The sequence below is a fragment of the Argentina silus genome (genome assembly GCF_951799395.1).
Source record: "Argentina silus genome assembly, chromosome: 5".
Lineage (NCBI taxonomy): Eukaryota > Metazoa > Chordata > Actinopteri > Argentiniformes > Argentinidae > Argentina > Argentina silus.
Window position 1 is genome coordinate 16496089 of NC_139659.1, and position 18233 is coordinate 16514321.

At 45.7% G+C, this 18233-nt stretch overlaps 1 protein-coding gene across 1 annotated transcript in view; it reads left to right on the forward strand.

Annotated features, from left to right (window-relative positions):
- bmpr1bb (bone morphogenetic protein receptor, type IBb) overlaps positions 1-18233 on the forward strand; it is a 54286-nt gene that overhangs the window by 16615 nt on the left and 19438 nt on the right. The gene's annotated exons all lie outside the window — the stretch shown is intronic.

Genomic DNA, 18233 nt, shown 5'->3' on the forward strand with positions numbered 1-18233 from the left:
GCAAGGTAGTGTGTTCTATTTGCCTATTGGTTGTTGAAGAAGTGCAAACACAGTGATGGATGATAAACCCTCTCATATATCGGTCCCTGGAGTCAATACAAATTCAGGCAGAGGAAGCCCTGTCAAATCTGTGACTCATCTGTTTCTGTGACATTTCTCCATTCTGAATGTAGCACTAATGGACTACATGACACCAAAGGAGTTGAAACTTGTGTGAATCATTTCTTTCTTCATACAAATGCTTATTTGCATAAGCTCCCTCAAAGTGATTGTCAAATCATAACAGAGAAAATGATAAAAACAGAACAGCTGCTGTGGCAGAATTAACTGTCTCTGTGAAACTACATTGACATTCGTTGGGCAGATGTGCGCACACTCGAACGCACGCACGCACGCATGCACGCACACACACACACACACACACACACACACACACACACACACATACACACAAACGTGTTCCTTAAAAATGTGTGGGTGTGTGTGTGTGGGTGTGTGTGGAGCTGAGCAGGGGCTGTTAATCCTCTTGTCAGACTGTAAGGTGATAGTCAGAATTACTCACTAACTGTGTTTATGTGATGCTGTGGCTGCTGTTTGCATAGGGGGCCCAGTGGCCTGGGCTCTGCTCTCTGCTGCTGGAGGGGGAGAGCTGAGGTAGAATACATCCATAATATTACCTTTCGTTGATAAATATAGTGTGAGGGTACATTCATGTACTGTATGTATATGCATGAGAGCCTTTTACCACTGTGGGCTATACAGTATCCTGTGTTTTACCCTAATAATGTTGTGTTTGTATCTTTAGAAGAGAAAGTGTGTGTGTGTGTGTGTGTGTCGGGGGGGGGGGGGGGGGGGGGCCTCTGGTGGTGTTTGTGTTTCTGAGCGGCGGATACAGTACTGTAAGTGCTGTTTGTTGTTTTGTGCTAGAGAGAGAGAGAGAGAGAGAGAGAGAGAGAGAGAGAGAGAAAGAGCTGTGCAGGGAGCTATGTTCAGGTGTGCTGTCAAAAGAAGCTGTCACCACTTCATTGAGGGAGTGTGAGGGTGGACCGGGGGATATGTGAATGGGATTAGAGAGAGTGGGGGGGTTAGGCTGAACGGTGTGGTGATTTCAGCGCTGAAGTCGAAGCCTCACACAGACTGAACTGTGAAGGGTTTTGGAGGAATGTGATTGGAGTGATTTTAACCGTGCTTGGCAGTGGTCCAGCTGAAGACACACTTACCGCCAGGTAGGGAAGGAGGGGAGGGAGGTGCAAGACTCCTGACCTACGAACCAATAGTGAGGTTGAAGACTGAGAGAAATACCAGAAAGAGAGAGGGAGAGAGAGAGAGAGAGAGAGAGGGGACAAAGGCAGGAGTGTGACTGGGCTCCCAGTCGGAGTGTGTGATTTAGCTTTGTTCGATGAGATCACAGTTGTGGCAGATGCAGGGGAGACTGACAGCAGCTGTTTCGTTCCTCTCTGCTCTCCAGTTACCAGAGCTGGCAGTGCCCTCCCACCAGGGATGGGCAGAGGCGCACGTTGCAACCCTTGGCAGCCCTGTAGGCCTAGTACTCTGAGGGTGGGCATAGGGAGACTAGAGAGTCTGATTAGAGAGTGTTGATTACAGGACACAAGACACAGCTGGTCAGACCCTCATGACTTTCTGAGAGAGAGAGAGAGAGAGAGAGAGAGAGAGAGAGAGAGAGAGAGAGAGAGAGAGAGAGAGAGAGAGAGAGAGAGAGAGAGAGAGAGAGAGAGAGAGAGAGAGAGAGAGAGAGAGAGAGAGAGAGAGAGAGAGAGAGAGAGAGAGAGAGAGAGAGACACTTACGTTTGCATATACTATGTTGGGTGTTTTAACCTGAATGAGAATGATTGTAACTTACAAAAAACAGCCCCCTTCAGTGCCTAGCTGTTTTGCTCGATTTTCGGTCTTGCTGTTTTAATGGTCTATACGGTGTGTGTGTGTGTGTGTCTGTGTGTGTCTATGTGTGTGTGTGTGCTGTGACCTGCACAAAGTTTTACTGTACCCATGGGGGCCAAGCCCTGCCAACAGGTTGCCACTTGGCACCTGTGGCCACCTAGCCTGCCATCCTCCCCATATGGTTTGGTCAGATTTATGAGCCACACAGACGTTCTCTGATGCCTACAGGAACATTCAATTACCGTACAGGTTTCTGCAGCGCTAAGCTGGCTGGCTGGCAGGCTGGCTGGCTGGATGGTTGGCTGGCTGGCTGGCTGGCTGGATGTGGTTGGGTTATATTTTCCCTGTTATTTTTACATAAGCTCTAACTCGCTCATTTGTACGTGTTGCTGCAGCCCTGCTTCAACAGAACAGCTGAATAACTTTTCCCGAAATTAAAAGACCTGGGTTAAAAAAAGGATTTCAGGTAGTTACTGTATATACAGTATGTAACCATTGAATAGTTGCTACTCATACCCAAAACTGTTGACTGTCCACACATTTCTAAAGCAATGGCTTTCAGTTGTCTAATTGATAGATCATGTACCAGTGGAAGAGCCATAACCAAAGGAGTGAAATTGCTCACTGTACAAAGTTCACACACCTTGGGTCCATGTGTGTCCACATGTGCTTGTGCGGTACTGTATGTCCTTGTGCTGCTTCAATGATGTTACCGTCGGTTTGATGTTATTGATGACAACACAGGAAACACTCGATCGCCCATGGCAGCGTTCACCTTTCTCTGATGTCTCCGGCAAACGATTGTGACTGATGGAGTGAGGAGAACTTTGGTCCATTTGTTCCCGTAATTACCCAGGATAGTCTGTTGAGCATTTGTAACGGTGTCCTATCCCTCAACATCGCCTTTCGCTGCTTGTATCATCTCCATCTCCTTCGTGGTCTCCCCCCCCCCACCCCCCACCCCCACACTCCTTATCCCTAGATACGGTAGGTGTAAGATCTGCTAATTGACCTGTGTACGAGGGCTGTTGAAACACGGTGGAGCTAGGACACTGTGACCTCCTCATGTTGGAGAGCAGCATGGTCCTGGAGAGACATTAATGAGACACTCATGCCAACAGGTTTCCAGGCTTCACAGCCAGCAGCCCCAGTCAGGAGGGCAGAGAACAACAGAACACAATTATTTACAGGAATGCAAAAAACTTTTCCATGGAATCAGAGTGGATTTATGAGTATTCCTGACTCCAAGCATCCTCATGTACCAAATCAAGTGGTTTCGATAGGAGAACGGCAAGCCAACATCGGAGGTAAAAGGAGGTGAAGTTCAATGGAGAGGTGTCGGGATTAGATTTGTGCAGGAGATGGATGACATCATATGATAAGTGGTTCTGTATTGGATTATGATCTCTCAGGGAAGGGGTAAGAGAGGTTAGATTGACAAGGGAATTGAACAAAGTCATGGAATTGGAGATTGAATTTGAATCCTGCCAGCAACAACAACTTGCTGGCAGGATTCAAATTCAATCTTTTGGTTGGATAATTGAGATTGATCAGAGTTTCAGAGAGAGAAAATATTTAGATACAGTCTTTCCTCTGCTTGTGTCTCGCTGTGGCATGTGTTATGACAAATCATTGTAACAAGGGATAGACTGGAAGATTTCAATGTGTCTGTCTTGTAACAGAATGAAACTAAGCATTTTCATGACATTCAGGCCTGAGGAATTCACCGCATCACAGTAGAACCTGTGTTGTGAAAGAAGAGGTAGAAACGGTTGTGAAGTAACCTGATGACAACCACCAATGATTTATAGAATTTATGATTTATGGTTGTTTTATTTCCTAGTTAATCTGGCTATTCTGACACAGATCAGCCTGAGGCCCGGAAAGGCCTGGAAGGCCTGGAAAGGCCTGATGCTCCAGTCTCTCCTGTCTCTCTCCTTCTGCCCCTCACTCAGAGAGCCAGTTTGATTTAGTAGCACTGACTGTCTCTGACAGAATGATTACACCGGCTCTGTAAACAGTGTACACAGGACACCATGCATTCACACTGCCACAGGGAAATGGTTGGGCTGTTGTCATAGGCTCACTTGTGGCTCGTGTTCTTAAATGGAAAAAACATATGTGGTTGTATCTAGTGTAACGGTTATACTGTATTTAAACAGTACTTTTGTATCATTGATCAATGAATTGCCAAAGAGCAACAAGAGTCAGCTGTTAAGCTCTGCAGAGTTTGGCTTTGTTTGTTGTTAGACTGCCTCGGGCCTTTGGCTGATTATTCTATTTAATCCATCTGAAATACCTTCAAGAGCACTGCAATGGTATGTCTCTACTCTCTGAAAATTAGTGAAAAGAGGAAGATTTCCATGATAATATAATGACTTTCCCAGTCTTAAAGGAGTCAAATAAACCAAATTCAAACAACCTGTTACCTCAGTAACAGTAAATTACCTCAGTCGGTAATCAGCAGTTTTGTTTTGAAAAATGTTGTTTTGCAAGACTGACTGACCGCAATATTCAGCAATATCTTGATTTCAGATGAAATATAAAAAGTGTCTAAAAACTGAATACAGACACAAAGTCTATTCTATTGAAATATATGAGATCTGTGGGTGGTATCTGACCATCTCAGACCACGCTCTCTCTAGCCTGGCTGGTGTTGTGTTCCTCGCTGTCAGCAGTGTGGGTCGTGGTGGCCGCAGTGATGCGCTCTTACAGTAAATGAAGGAGTGATGTTTCAGAGATGGATAGCGTTTCCAGTACTTATCGACTGCTTTGAAACAAACTGGGATGGGGGGTGTACTCAGATACATTAGCAGCAGAAAGTCTTGACGGGGACGGGGGACGGGGGGGAACGGGGATGGGAGAGGGTTGAGCCGGGGAGGGGGGTAGAGGCATCACCCTGCTCAGACAGAGACATCGATCTGAACTCCATCGCCCTCCACAACCCACTTCCTGTGTTTTCATTGAAGCTGTCATTGGAAGGGAGCAAACAACAACGTCAGGGGGGAAAGCTACTGATAGCTTCATCTCTAATGCATTATGCTCCCCAAGGAGGAGACCAACATACCATCACATGCGGAATGCTGCTGAACTTTACCATCATGGTGTAGATAGTCTGCATGTACTGAACAATATAGAGAAAGTGGTTTACGGGACTCATCAACTACTTTTGTTAAAAAAAATGCTACTCATCCCAAATGTTAATGCTCCATACAACTGTACGTTGTTGAGAGTTTTCATAATTTTGAAGCGAAACGGGAGGATTCCTCTGTGGGTTAAGAATAACAAAGAGGTCATCTTTGATGCCATATAGACAGTAACTGATATCATAGTAACATACACAAGTTCAGATGTCAGCAGCGTTCTCTGAATAAACAGTCATTATGGGTATCAATGGTCCCTTTATCTCAAGTAGCAAATCAGTAAATGTTATCTTGAAAATCTAGGCACCCGGCAGAGACCTCCTTAATTCAGTTGATAGTTTAATCTGCTTCTCATGTCTACGTACTGTAAAGTACAGAGGGTCTGGTAACACAAGAAGCTTATTACGCTCCTTCGGTTAGTCGTCTACGCTATCTGGCTGCTTGCCTGTGTGTGTGTGTGTGTGTGTGTGTGTGTGTGTGTGTGTGTGTGTGTGTGTGTGTGTGTGTGTGTGTGTGTGTGCGGGTGCGTGCACAGCATGCATGCGTGTGTTTGCCCGTGGGTGCCTGCATGTGTGTCATTGGCTGCGTTTCTGACTCAGCTAGATTCTTATCTGATAAAATAAGAGTTTGTGATTAAATCATGTTTTCTCCACTTAATGTCATGGAAGTATCATATTTTCATGCCACACAGTCCAGGGGTGATATACGGTATAGTCAAAGCTTGCTGGGCTTCTGTAACATATCTTACTTCTTAGGTCATGGTGTTCTCTCCTCTGGATTTTGTTTAGATTATTTCTGACTGATAAAGAATGATGATGACTCTGTATGACTTTTTCTATCCCTTGTAAAAAAAAGAATAATAAAAAAATACAGCAATACCTGCATTCAGAACATATTTGTTTGATTAGGCCATCTTAGTGCAGAGGATCAGAGAGGATTGTCTATATGATGTTTTCTGAGGAGTAAGGAACCCCTGGACTTCAGTGATTACTATCCTTGTTCGGGTTTCCACTTCACTGCACATGAATTATGTCCAAAGTGCTCCATAATCTCAGACAGATGTGAAGGGCTAAAACAAACTATTGTTCATTTCAGCATTCATATGTGTCACACGTCTCTCTTCTCAAACACATACTTGATCAGAAACATCAAGTCCCGCTCTCCCTCAAGTCCCTTACGTTCCTTTTAAACTGAGACTATGAATAGACCATATTTCACAAGGTGTCGAGCATGTATTACTGTAAAGCATTGCTTGGTTACGTAACAATAATTTCCTCCCGAAATAAATCAAATGTGCAACATACCAGTCTATACCAGTTAGTCTACTATCCCTGTTGTTGCAAGGCTTTATTGTGTCTGTCTTGCTAATACTGTACCAGCCCTTAATTGTGAGCTATTACATTTTTTTTTTTAAATAAATAAAAATAACATGCCTACATCATCTGAGGTATGACGTTGTAATTGTTGCCAAACATTTGTTCCTGAGCTGCTGACATTGTTTTATTAACAGACACACTAGAGAATAGGTGTTCAGTTTTTCCACCATGTGCTCACTATGTCGGGCTGGATCAGCCGAGGGAAGGACAGATGTTTGGAGACATTGGTTGTGAACACTGTTAATACAGTGAAGACGTTTGGGTGTTGACAAAAGGGAATATTGTTTTTTCAAGGGATGTTCCCATTTTAAGTAAACTAAGTAAAACTATACAAAGTAAACTATACTAGTTTGTTATAAACTATACTACTACATACTCTACAGTACTACTATACTACTATCGTATACTACTATACTACTACATCTACTTTTACTAGAGTAAATGGTATGAGTGTTAAACATACAGATAGTTATTGATTTTTGTGTTGTCATCTAAAGCCTTTTTATATCATAGTAGATAGAGAAAGAGTAAAACAGCTTGTCTTCTCCACTGAGTCATGTGGGGCTGCTGGGGCTCGACCCAAACTGTTAGAGTGTTTCTCCTAATTAAGGAAACCGCCGCCTGATTGACAAATGAGCCCTCGGTCAGCCAGCAGACCAGACACAGGGTTTCCCTGCCAGGACTGCAAGGTCCATGGGTTTCCCATCAGACACTGGAGCAGATGGTTTAGCACTCAGACGGTTCTCAGAGCAGGGCAGGCTCGGAGAGGAGGGGGGGGGGGGTGGGGGGGTGTGATAGAAAAACCTCACCTGCGTTTACAAGGTCCAAGGAGTTGGTGTAAGTTAACCACTAGAGGATAAGCAACAGGTAGAATTACAGGACATTAATAATGGTGGATTTGGGGGGTAGAAAGTGATTCAGTCTGTTAATCTGTGTGGTTCATTCTGTGAGAACACAGCCAAGTAGAGTTCAGTAGAGCAGCAGCTGGACTGCTGGGTCTGAGTGAGTCTGTATCTGTGTCAGTATCTAATGGCCTGGAGGAACCGAGAGATGTCCGGAACGTTCTGCTCTGCTGAGAGAGAGAGAGCCTGGGAAGAGCTGGGAAGAGTCAGGACTCTGACCTCAGTGGAACGTATCGTACACTAGTGTGTGTGTGTGTGTGTGTGTGTGTGTGTGTGTGTGTGTGTGTGTGTTTGTGTGTGTGTGTCCATTCAGAAACAACATGACCATCCGTCAGGCGATTACGGCTTATCTTTATTACCCATCTCTATTTATTATTGTAGGGATACAGACCATCAGACAGACAGTGATAAGGGAGTGTGTGTGTGTGTGTGTGTGTGTGTGTGTGTGTGTGTGTGTGTGTGTGTGTGTGTGTGTGTGGTATCTGTGATCTGTATGTGGTCACGCAGGTGAGCTCTGAGAGTCACCACAGTTCTGTGAGAAGAGAAGGGTGACAAGTGCACATCAGAGGCGGAGTGACGGTGGACAACTGTGACTTGACTACTGTTGAGAGAGGAGGGGGTGGAGAGAGGGGGGGGGGGGGGTGGAGAGAGGGGGGGGGGGTGGAGAGAGGGGGGGGGGTGGAGAGAGGGGGGGGTGGAGAGAGATGGAGTGAGTGACAGCGAGAGAGAGAGAGTGATAGAGAATGAAGTAGACAAACACGCCCTAAACACCTCTCTTCCTCACCTTGTCCTCGTTCTAGCTGTTGTTGTGACAAAGTGTTTGTCTGGAGTCAAAGCAACAAGAGCTGTGTGCCTCTAGTATGTGGTTTGGCCTGTGTGGAAAACAGGCGAACACCTTATGGCACATCATTATTTTAGCTAGTGACAGTCAGTCATGTGTGGTAGGGGCTAAAAATACTTCTCCTTTTTCATCCCCCTCTTTGTCTCTCTCTTCCATTGCCTTCTGTCTCAGTGAGTGTCTGTCTGTCTGTCTGTCTGTCTGTCTGTCTGTCTGTCTCTGTCTGTCTGACTGACTCCCTTCCTCCTCTCTCACTACACTCTTTCCCTACTGTATATATTTCCTCTCAGAGAGTAATGTGTTGTGATGGTGTATTTTGCTTAAGTGTCATGGGTCATGGGTTCTCCCTTTTCCCCTGGGTAGGTGACTAAGAGCCAGGCTGAAGGTATACATCCCCCCCAACCCTACCCCCCCCCCCCCCCCCCCCCCATATACACAACTAGGAACAAGGGAGTGAGGGACCGAAGTATAGAAAGGAGAGGGAAAAAATGGAGCGACTGGACAAGGAGGCTACTTGACTAGGTGTATGGTATCACTGTGGCCCTTATACACTCACACACCCACACAAAAGAGCTTTCAGCAGTTCGGCGAAGGGAGGGGTTCCTCTGCACATGGAAAATTTGCACAGGACATTCTCCTCCTCTGCTTCCCCTCCCTCTCCATCACACTCAAACACACCCAGGACAGCAGGTAGTCCACGGTCGACTGTAGCTGCTGCACCTTGGCTGGAGGGTGTGGACATTACTATTAATAGCCTCTGAATTATAGAGCCATAAAACTAAATTAATAAAAACATAATTAATCACAATGGCTAGAATGGATTTATCTATTTTTAGAATATATGGATAGGTCATTTGCCATGAAAGCCCACCTGTCTGCGTCAGCCACACCAGTGAGTGAGAGATACTGGGGGAGAGAGAGTGTGTATATAGACTGGTCTCTCTTACTGACTCTACGGAGTGTGATCTCTGAAGGCAGGGCCTTGTGAAAGCCACAGAGGCACTGGGTCACTTTAATGGGCAGTTTTAGATTCAATAAACTAGCTTATACTTGGTGAGGTTGGGGAGTGTGTGTATGTGGGGGGGTTAGGGTTAGGGGGGGGGGGGAGTGGCTGGAGGGGTGTGTGGTAGTGGCAGGGATCTGGGCACAGTGCTGGGGGAGGGCCTGTAGAGCAGGGCTCTGTGGTACACAGATACTGGGTCACATTATAACAGAGACTAGACTATGTTTGGTTGGCCATGCGTGACGGATGATCATACAGTACATCTAATGGAGCACAAGGGGTTGTGTGCCCTCTTTGTTTGAGGGCAGAGGGTAAGACTTCTCTCTCTATCTCTCTCTCTCTCTCTCTCTGTCTTTGTCACACGCACTCATGCAGACACACAAGTACGTACAGACACACACACACACACACACACTGTTAATTAAAGCATCAGCAGAAAACATGACCCCCCTGTCTCTCAGAGACGCTCTCTCCCTCATTATAAGTTATTTTCGGCGTAAATACTGTTATGTAAACTTATTATTAATTTAGTGTTTATAATCCAGCCACATTTTCTCTCATTTATCAGGGTGTCCCAATTACCTCAGCTCCGTAGTTTCGTGTGCATATTGTTTTTGACAGATTTGACACAAACCACGTCGTCCCGTTGACCAAACTCTGGAGTGAACTCCTCCTGCACTCTGGTGCTCAGACATTCCTACACGCGCTCAATGCACACATGCAATTAGTGCTTGTTAGGGAGAGTGTGATATTGTAAATACACCCCCCTTTTTCCCATAATTACAGCTTCTGTGAACTCTCGAGCACCCAGCCCTTCTGGGCGCCTCTCTCCTCTTCCAACTGGGCAGCCGAACCCTGCTCGTCCTAACCCTCTTCTTCCCTTCCTCCTCCTCTTCTCTTCCCTCCTCTTCCTCTCCTCCTATCTCTCACTGGTTCCTTCGACCTGCTCTTCCACAAAGACACCAATAAGGACTTCTCCGTGTTAGCTGAACTTCCTACTGCATTTGCCCAGGCTGTAAATGAAGACACAGGTGTCTCATACTCCTTTCTCTGGCTCTCTGTCTCCCCCTAACACTCACCCCCCTCTCCCCCCATTGCTGGACATTTTCCCCGTCTCTATTGTTTTTACGATTCCCCTCTTCTGACCTCTCCACTGGTTAATTAGCACCTTGGTTGTTGTAAGCCCTAATTGGAGGAGGGAGACAGGTGGCGCCACTCTGTAGCGATCAGCCTCGTTAGTGCTCGCGGTAGCGGTGGGCTGTGTGATCTCTTTGTTTTTGCTGTGTGAATATGGCAAGAAAGGCATGAACTCTTGACGCACTCACTCACAGAGAACCCCACAGCCCCTCAACAACCCGCACCGGGCTCATGTTATGTAATGTGTCAAGGCTTTTTACACCAGCACCACAACAACCCAAACAGCAGAGACAAACATGTCTCTCCCTGACAGGCACACTTTTGGTGTTAAAATACCCAGGTGTGTGTTTTTGTGCAAAAGAGTATTCAGCATCAATATCAATACGAAGCATTTGACAGTTTTTACAGTTTTTTCCTCCTCTATCTATTCATGACTGTTACGAGGTCGTTGGTGGCTAGGGTGACATGTACCTGTCTAGTAAACCTTCTGTGTGTGTGTGTGTGCGTAGGTGCGTACATATTTGTGCATGAGTGTGTGTGTGTACAGTATGTGTCAGTAGTATAGAGATGTGTCGGTGTCTGTGCCTCAGAATCTGGGTGTCTACACGAGTCGGACACATCGGGGGCTAATGCAGCCAGGCAGGTGTGGGGGTCACAGGGGGTTTGTGGGCCAGCGTAGTGACCCCTGCTGTCAGCTCGGCTCAGCTCTGCCTGACCGTCAGCAGAGCCACCTTAATTAGACCCTTTGGTTGACAGTGTCCGATCAAACAGAGCGCAGACACTAGGAACAAGCCCTTCATTAAGAGCCCCTGGTTGACTTGGCCGGCAGGCCACCGCTTTCCTCATCACTTCCTCACCCACATGGTCATAACCCAACTTTCAGACCACGTTATGAAAATCTCTTCTAATTTTTCTGTTTTTAATTGAAAGCACCTGCTCTCAGCCACAGTGCAAATATTTACTTATGGAGAGTTTGGGGACTTTTCTATTAGTGCAAAGGGGACTGTTTGGTTAAGAAAGGGCTCCCCCTGTCTTGTGTCCTGGCTCCACAGCCAAGTTTTCTGTGGCAAGTTTTAAAGCTGGTGGAGGGCGTGCTGCGAGTGTTGATTGCTCAAGTGCTGCAATGATTCTTTTTTTTTTTTGCAATATTGTTTTACAAGCGTCTGGAACAACAGCTCCTCTGTTCCACCGTGTTTCTGTGTTTAATGAAAGGGTTAGTGTGAACCGACAGCTACAGTCTGGCCACACCAGCCTGCACACTGCTGGGCTCTCCAAACCATTAGCACCGCTACACAAACGCTAGCTAGCTCACTTGCAATATCTCACTTTTTACTGTGGTGTGCACTGATATCACAAGTGTATTGCAAGCATTTTTATGAGCAGATATGAGTTTGAAACTGAACAACAGTATTAAAGAGTCCTATTTCATTCTCTCTTCCGTTCTCTTGTTGTGATTAAGAGCATGGTTTTACTCAGCTAAATAAACCCTTTGTACTCTACTGTAAATGTGCCCTGTTCTCTCTCAGAATGCTCAGGTTCATTTCAACGTACAATACATTCCGAAGTTCTTATTGCTCATTACTAGAGACGTCACTCAGTGTTACAGTTCTGACATGATTTTACCCAGGGTGCTCTGCGTTGTTATTGTTATGGTAAGATTTTCTTTGGTAATTGTATGTACACCCAGAAATACACCTTACCTGTTATGTAAGGCGCCAGCCAGGGGAGAGTGATCAGGTGTTCGTTGGTTGAATGGGAGCTGGGCTGTTGAGTGAGGAAACGGAGGTATGACACCCTGGCAGGACGCTGCTGACACAAACAAGGAGGCCTTCTCATTAGAGGGAGGGGGCTAGAGGGAGAGAGAGAGAGAGAGAGAGAGAGACGGAGAGAGAGAGAGAGAGAGAGAGAGAGAGAGAGAGAGAGAGAGAGAGAGAGGGGAGAGAGAGAGAGAGAGAGAGAGAGAGAGAGAGAGAGAGAGAGAGAGAGAGAGACGGAGAGAGAGAGAGAGAGAGAGAGACAGAGAGAGAGAGAGAGAGAGAGAGAGAGAGAGAGTAGAAGGGAAATAAAGAGAGACAGAGAGATTTATGCTGTTCTTGGCCAGTGCCTAGAGTTGCCTTGGTCATGGAAAATCACAGAGCCCTTTCTTTAGTGCAGCAAGCAGCCAAAGTGTGACACTTTTGACATGAAATCCATCTCTAGGGTTGTGTGGCTGTTTTGTAACCAAGGTGTGCCCACGGGTGAAAGCTGAGCAGCAGGGGTGTTTCAGGTGCAGTGTTTAATAGTTGGAGTGAAAAGGCCTAGCGCATTACTAGAATAACAGCCTTTCACACAGACTCAATGCTGAAGAAGTGATATCCATAGAGATTGAGAGCATGTTTGTTTGTCTGTAATGCTGCAGGCTACTTAATTCTACACAAAAACAATTGTTTTCTGTATTGTCAGTTGCTCGGTAAAGGATTGTCCAGTACATTGATGCAGTATTTGTGCACAACAGCATTTTTAGGGGTATTTTTCAAGCACTTGTGGTGTTCAGAACATTATAGTGCATGAGCAAATGTCGCTTTGTGGATGTGAAACCAGTGAACTTTTGTGGTCACAAGAGACTCTGGCATAGGAGACATTTGATGATTGAGAAATGAGGAGTTCATCCTGTGGAACACTTAGTCAGTGTTTGCAGTGGACAGAATGACTAGAATCTCACACGTGAAATAATTTCCTCTTTCTACTCTTCCTCTCTCCCTCCCTTTTCTGGGAATCCACGCATTCCTCAAAAAACAAATTGATGACTAAACAAATGCAAGGCAAATGTTGCAATCTTTTCCTCCTAAACACAAGCTCCTCTTCCATGCACATCAAATACATTAAGAACAATGTACAGAGTACAATATCACCCTATTTCTAGAGATAGAAAGCCTCACAGAGGATCTATCTTTTCATATCTCATATTTCACCACTAGAAACCAATCAGAAATATTTTAGAAAGGCAGTAAAGTGAAACTAAGCCTGCCGTGTCATAAAAGTGCCCTCAGACATAGACATGTCATAATTCTCAGCAGTCTGGACCACGCCAGAGGTGTTTTCATGTTTTACAGCTGCAGGGATCGCCCACTTACTGCAGAAGCCCCTCGAGAGGCTGACTCACTGTCTCGTCCTGCCTCCTCTACTGGGCTGCTTCCACACCACTCTCATCCTCATCCGATGTGGGTTTTACAGACCACTTACATTGTTTTCACTGTTTCAATTGTGTTAACCACAAATAGTTTTACACATGATTACAAAGGAAAAACATCCCCCACTTCTTCGAAAAGCAGTGTGATTTTGAAATACTGTAGTACTGTTTCATGTTTCATGTTTCATGTTTGTTTTCTTTGAGTTTGCATTGGATAGCTAAACTCGGCGTAGGGGGAACTTGCTTGGCCAGGAGCAGTGTGCAGGTGAGATGTTTACGAGCTTCACCAACGTCATGACATTTACAGCCTTCTGCAGGCATTCCGCTCACAGCACCTGCTTGGGCCCATGTCATTCAAGACCAGCCCCACCTCCAACTTAATTATTACCTACTGTATGTATCTTTATGGCTTTCTAATGCCAATAAGCCTAAACATGAAGATCTGGTGGTTGGTCTGGATCTGAGATTGTCAGGTATTGACAGATTGATTCATTTTGTAAAAATGACTGACACGCGGTGTGAATTTGACATTTGACAAGTTGACAAGTTGGTTTCAAAATTTGTCAACTCAAACTTTCTTTTCTCCTTTGTATTCTCCTCTATTGTGTTGATCCTTTATAATGAACACATGCAGTTTCTCAGGGGTGAGACCGGCTAACATTGTTATCTTCCTCCATGGTTTGAGTCTAATCCATTCTCATCTGCAACAGAGGTGATTGTGGCCCTGTGCTTTCAGCATCTTTCAATATCCCCCCCTCCTTCGTAGAGGGCGAGAGAGCCTTGCTGTGACAGCCCTTTACCCCTTTTGAATGAAGGTTTTTTTTTTTGTTGTTTGTTTCTGCTCAGCATTCTTCTGTACTTCAAAGCTTCAATCACAGCGGAATCTGTCTGCCCTCCCATTGTGAGGCTCTTGCATATTCATCAGGCTCTTTCTTCTCCCTGTGGGCCGAGGATCTGCTGGGGAGCAGCGGGGTAGAACGAGACAGACTCAGCTCTGCTCTCTAAGGAGTCTTCCCACTATTGACACTGATCCGTAAGGATGTTGTATTGACGTGGTGCTGTGGATATCTAAAGGGTGGAGGTTTAGACTTGATGTACTGACACAACCTCTGTCATGACTACAGTAGTGCGAACATGATTCTTGTTTAGTTTACATGAACAACATGTTCACAATTTAGTTTGTTGTAACACATGAGTTTTGCTTGTGAGCTAGCCATCAAATTATAAATAATCGCACATGTTATGAAGTTGAGAGAGAGAGAGAGAGAGAGAGAGAGAGAGAGAGAGAGAGAGAGAGAGAGAGAGAGAGAGAGAGAGAGAGAGAGAGAGAGAGAGAGAGAGAGAGAGAGAGAGAGAGAGAGAGAGAGAGAGAGAGAGGTGTGTTTCCACAATAAGGAAGATGTCAGTTTTTCATATGTGAAATGATGATGATGTTGATGAATCCTCCAGAGAGGGAGGAAGTAAGCCTCACTGTCTGGCCTGGGGATGAAGATGATGTCACGCCTTCTCGATGCTCGCACCCTGATTGGGCTCTCTGCTTCAGGCAGCTGTGTTGCCACGGTAATAAACGTCTTTCCAAGATTCTGTGACAGCAGGTTTAACCGCTGAGCTGCCGAAAATCCTCCACTTTTCACAGAGCCGGGGGTCAGAGTAAGCAGAACATTGCTCATGACACGCATTCCATCACTGGCCATTGTAATTCCATCATCTGTGCTCCTGCCACGGCTTCTAGTTTCACGCTTCAGCGGTGAATGTTTGTCGTTATCCTCCCAATCTGTCTTGCAGTGCGATGAAAGGTGTTTTCTCCTCAGCGTTTTTCCCTTCTAATCTTGACTGTTAGAGAAACACGGCTTATTTTCACGGTGCTTTATTGGAACATTGGTACGTTTATTTTAATGGTCATATTAGTGGGGATGGATAACACACCTTGAAAGAGAGACTGAATGAGTCATACTGTTGATTGAACTGTTGCTTTGCATGTCCAAACAAACACTCGGTCTCAGTCTGTGTTTTGGTAGGCAAACATACCAGAGCGTGATTAGGAAACTGTCAAGGTGCTGATAGATTGTGAACTCTACTCCACCGAGGCCTGTGTAGGCAGAGGTTGTCAGCGCTGCGGTTCGTTGCTCGAAAACCTCAGAGGGAATCAGGATTCATGTTGGGGTAACGGGGGAGTTCAGGAGAGAAAGGGTTCATTTAACCAGAACCCCAGATCCCCTCAACCATCCCACTCCCAATTATAACCCTTTTGTCTACCAAACCCCCATCACTGACCCCCACCTGCAGGGCCCCTCGCCCCCTGAACCCCCCACCTCTCAGGGTCTTGGAGGCTGCCTGAGCAGGGCATGGTGGCTCCCCGCTGGGCGTTTGATGGAGCTCAGAGGGGGTGTGTGAGGTGCGCTGACCCGTTCACATCTCTTTCCATGCACTCGTGCTCCTGAGGAGTTAGACTTGTCACATGTGATCCAGGGCACGGCACAAACCACGAGAGACAGAACCTACGGCCAGGGTAGGACTCCACCTCCACAGACCCTCCCTACACACTCTTCCCTATGCTTGGGGTTGAAGGGAACTCTGAGTGATGTTCAAAAAAAGCTTAATTTCCCGTAGTTCGTGCTGTAGGTCCAGATGTGAAAACCTAATGAAAATGAATATCTCACACTCTTCTCTCTGCTGTGACAGGTGGCCAGAACAGGGGGAGAGAGGAAGGAGAGCCCATTTGGTTAAACGTGTTGTTCTTCCCCACCATCAGGTCTTGGCAGTTGTTGTTGTTGTTGTTTTTGGTTGTTGTTGTTGTTGTGGTTCTCCTTCCTTGGGTTATATACCACCCCACCATTTGGACCACATATCTATAACTCTTGTTTGGATAAATACATACATCTCACCAAGTTCCCCTTAATACGATACAGATGGCCTCTTATTGTCTCACACCGATGAAATTGGAGAGCGGACTATGATTCGGTCTCTGTCACAAGCTTTTTCTCAGACACCACTGGGACAATTTGTATTAAACTTAGGGGAATGATGGGTCTTGCCATACAGATGGGACATTTACGAAATGACACTGATTGCAAAACTATGGTGAAAGATGCGTCTTGAGATTGTTTAGGAGTTTAGAGGTGACAGCGATTCATCATTAAACACGTCATAACAGGGTGCAAAGTGGAGAGCTAGGAGTGTAGCCTAATGCAGTCGGCATATAGCCTTATGAATTTGGGAATAATATTTTGAGAAATCAATACAAAGCTCTAAGAAGCAAGACTGATAAGCTGATCAAATAAGCACTACAGGTCCCGGTGACTTTTCATTCTGGTTACGGATGCATCTGTAGGAGTGTAGCCTAATGGAGTAGGCCTAAAGTCTAACACATTTGGGAAAAATATTTTGTGAGTCTAATGGTGCCCAAATTATTTTTCTCTTTGGTCACAGAAAGTGACCGCAAAAAGTGATTATAAAAAGTTGAAAAACGTCTTGCTTCATTCACAGGCTTCCATCACTCTCCTTTTACAGAGGAGCGCTACATCATTTGTGTTTAATGTACCCATGTTTTTAAAATGACTCTGCGCAATTTAGAAGGTGCAGGACTCTCTTTGTATGTGACCTGACAACATTGAGGAAGTTACAGCGTTTAATTGCAGTTAACTCTTGTGTGGGCACTCTAGCAGACTTGATGTAATCTTGGTAATAGCTCAGTTAATCCTCTTAAATTGTAACCCACAAAAAGTCTTATGCTGGTGGAATTTGTCCCAATTGTGAGGTTTTGAGAGTGAGTGTGCGTGTGCGTGTGTGTGTGTGTGTGTGAGTGTGTGTGTGTGTGTGTGTGTGTGTGTGTGTGTGTGTGTGTGTGTGTGTGTGTGTGTGTGTGTGTGTGTGTGTGTGTGTGTGTGTGTGTGTGTGTGTGTGTGTGTGTGTTTTGTTGGATTAGTAAAAGGAGGGGCGTGGCGTGCCTGGAGGTGTGAGCGCTAATCACCTGACGTGTGAAGAGTGAAGACTCTGGCAGTGTGTGTGTGTGTGTGTGTGTGTGTGTGTGTGTGTGCGTGTGTGTGTAACTGACTATGAATGTATGCTTTGTTAAGATATAAGGTTATCATACCTGGAATATTTGGTTACATTTACATTTTAGTCATTAAGCAGACACTCTCATCCAGAGCAACTTACAATAAGTACATTAGCCATGAATACAAGTAAGTGGATCAACTATACATGATACGTCTTTGCAAGTAAAACTCCGTAAGAATAAGTGCCAAAAGCAATGCTGGAGTAAAGGAAGAAAAGGATTTGTTAGAACCGTAGACTGTAGTTGAATCTGTGGATGATTATCTCTCCTGTTTACTCTGAACGCTGCGTCTTGAGGATCGATCTTTTTCTTGCCCCCCTGTCTCATGCTCAGTGGGTGATTTTCCCTCTGCCCTTTCACACAGACCCCACTCTAGCCCGCTTTTGCTACCTTATGCCCCTTTTTGCCCCCCCCCCCCCCCCCACTATTGCCCTTCTTTTTGAACGGGACTGTGGGATTCATGTGAGAATCTGCTCTGTGCGTGTGTGTGTGTGTGTGTGTGTGTGTGTGTGTGTGTGTGTGTGTGTGTGTGTGGTGAGGGTCCAGACAGGCTCAGCTGTTCTTTTGTTGTTCACCCCACGAGGTGTTCAGAGAAAGGGCTGGCCAAACAACACAGTGAGAGAGAGGCAGAGAGCAACTGGGTAACACCCTCCTTCTCTCCTCCCCCCCCTCTCTCTCTTTCCCCCCCCCCCCCCCCTCTCTCTCTCTC